A 2,935-nucleotide genomic window follows, 5' to 3' on the forward strand; every position below is an offset into this window, starting at 1 on the left:
TTTTCTTTTTTTTTTTTTTTTTTGGCCAGGGCTGGGTTTGAACCCTTCAGCTTCAGCATATGGGGCCTGCGCCCTACTCCTTTGAGATGCAGGTACCGCCCTATACATAATTTTTTTTATGTATTTGTAAATTGTACTTATGTTGTAATTAAATATATATATATTACAATACTATTTTTGCATTCTATGAAAATTTTTGTTGCTCCATATAGACCAAATTTTTGATTAAGACACACACACACCGTCAATGGGGGCCCTCTTTACCAATGTTAAAATCTGGTCACCTTAAGCTTGAGGCTCTGTCTCAAAAAAAAAAAAAAAAGATGAAATCACTAAGGATCTGGACATAATTAGGAAAGATATAGCAGAGTTTAAGGAATGGAAAGAGGCATTCAAGGAACTTCAAAACTTCAATGGAGAGTCTCAGCAATAAAGTAAAACATGAAGAAGAGAGAATCTCAGAAATCAAAGACAAGACTTTTGAACTAACCCAATCATTCAAAGAGGCAGAAAAAAGAGAATAAAAGAATAAAAGCAGAGCTTTCTCCTAGAGAGTTATGAGACTACTCCAAAAGACTGAACATTCCAATTATAGGGATGACAGAAGGCGAAGTTGGGTGTCTTTTTTTTTTTTGAGACAGGACCTCAAGCTGTTGCCCTGGATAGAGTGCTATGACATCACAGCTCACAGCAACCTCCCACTCCTGGGTTTAAGCAATTCTCTTGCCTCAGCCTCCCAAGTAACTGGGACCACAGGCACCCACCACAATGCCCAGCTATTTTTTTTTTTTTTGGTTGTAGTTGCCATTGTTGTTTGGCAGGCTCTGGCTGGATTCAAACTCTCCAGCTCTATGTGGCTGGCGTCTTAGCTACTTGAGCTATAGGCACCCAGCCAAGAAGAGTGTCTTAATAGCATGGAAACTCTACTTTAAGACATCATGGTGGGGAATTTTCCAAGCATTACAAGAGACCTAAAATCTAGATATTAGATAGTTTTAGAACCCCAGCATGACTCAATTCAAACAAAACATCTCCTAGACATATTGTAATTAAGTTGGGCAAAGTCAAAATGAAAGAGAAAATTGTGCAAGCAGCCAGGTATAAGCAAAGTCTCATCTACAAGAGGAAAAATATCAGGGTGACAGTGGACCTTTCACTTGAATCTTCTCAAGGCAAAAGAGAGTGGTCATTGGCCTTTAACCTTCTTAAACAAAATAATTTTCAGCCTAGGATTCTGTATCCTGTAAAACTAAGTTTTATATTCAATGGAGAAGTCAAATATTTTATTGACATGCAAATGTTGAGAAAATTCACCACAACAAGACCAGCTCTGCAGGAAGTACCCAGACCTGTTCTTCACACTGACCAACACAATGGACCACCTGCTAAGTAAAGACACCCAGAAATTAAAGGACAAAGCCTCACTTCCAGGATGGCACAAGGGGTAAAAGCAAGCAATGGACCCCCACAAAACAAGATAAACAGCACTCCACCATATTTATAAATTCTCTCAATGTATGTGCATGGCCTGAAATACCCACTGAAGAGACACAGGCTGGCTTATTGAATAAAAAATCCACAAGCTAGCTATATATATCTTCAGGAAATATGTCTGTCCTTTAAGAAGATTTAGGGTAAAGGGATGGAAAACAATATTTCAGGCAAATGGAAATCAGAAGAAAGCAGGTGTTGCAATCTTATTTACAGATACAATTATATTTAAGCCAACAAAAGTAAAGAAAGACAAAGATGGATACTATATCGTGGTCAAGGGAACAATACAATAAGACATTTTAATCTTAAACATCAATGCACCCAACTTAAATGCTCCCAGATATATAAAATGAACCCCTAAAACACCATACTATCTGAGGATTTCAACACCCCTCTGACAGAACTGGATAGATCCTCCAAATAGAAACTAAACCAAGAAGCAATGGACTAAAACATTACCAATGGGGTTAAAAGATATTAACAGACATTAACCAGAACATTTCATCCTAATACAACTGAGTATACATTCTTCTTGTTAGCCCATGGATTGTCCTCCAAAATCAATCATGTCATATTGATCAAACCAAACATCAACAAATTTAAAAGAATAGAAATTATTCCCTGTATCTTCTTGGACCATCATAGAATAAAAGTAAAACTCATCTCCAACAGAAATCTTCATCCCCTGGCTTGGCACCCATAGGTCAAATGGCTAAGGCGTCAGCCACATACACCAGAGCTGGCAGTTCCAATCCAGCCTGGGCCTGGCAAACAATGACAACTACAACCAAAAAATAGCCAGGTGTTGTGGCAGGCGCCTGTAGTCCCAGCTACTTGGAAGGTTGATGCAAGAGAATCGCTTAAACCCAAAAGTTGGAGGTTGCCGTGAACTGTGACACCATGGCACTGTACCTAGGGCAACATAGTGAGACTGTCTCAAAAAATAAATAAACTAAAAAAGAGAAGGCACTTGAGCAGGAAGAGACTCCTTGTCAGTTTCATTCTATTTTGAGTCAACCTACATCATGCCACTTGACAGCTGTGCTCAATAACACCCCCTTTCTTTCCTTTTTAAAGCACAAAATTATACATTGTTGGAAGAAAAGAATCAATACAGAAATAGATAATGTAGAAAATAAAAGTCTAATGCATTGCTGGGCTTTTAAGGATGTATAAAAAAAAAAAATCCTTGCCAAAGCCAATATCAAAGAGTTTTTCACTTTGTTTTCTTCCGAGTTTTACAGTCCAGGTCTTAGGTTTAGGTTTTATTCGGTTTTGAGTTTTTTGGTATGTGGTATACGAAAAGGGTTCTGTCTTATTCTTTTGCATGTAGAAAGCCAGTTCTCCCAACATCATTTACTGAAGAGCCTGTCCTTTCCCCCTGTGTCTTCTTGGTGGCCTTCTCAAAAATTAGTTGACTGTACATGTTTGGGTTTATTTC

The sequence above is a fragment of the Otolemur garnettii genome, unplaced genomic scaffold (genome assembly GCF_000181295.1).
Source record: "Otolemur garnettii isolate 467f Iridium unplaced genomic scaffold, OtoGar3 scaffold00313, whole genome shotgun sequence".
NCBI classification, from domain to species: Eukaryota; Metazoa; Chordata; class Mammalia; order Primates; family Galagidae; genus Otolemur; species Otolemur garnettii.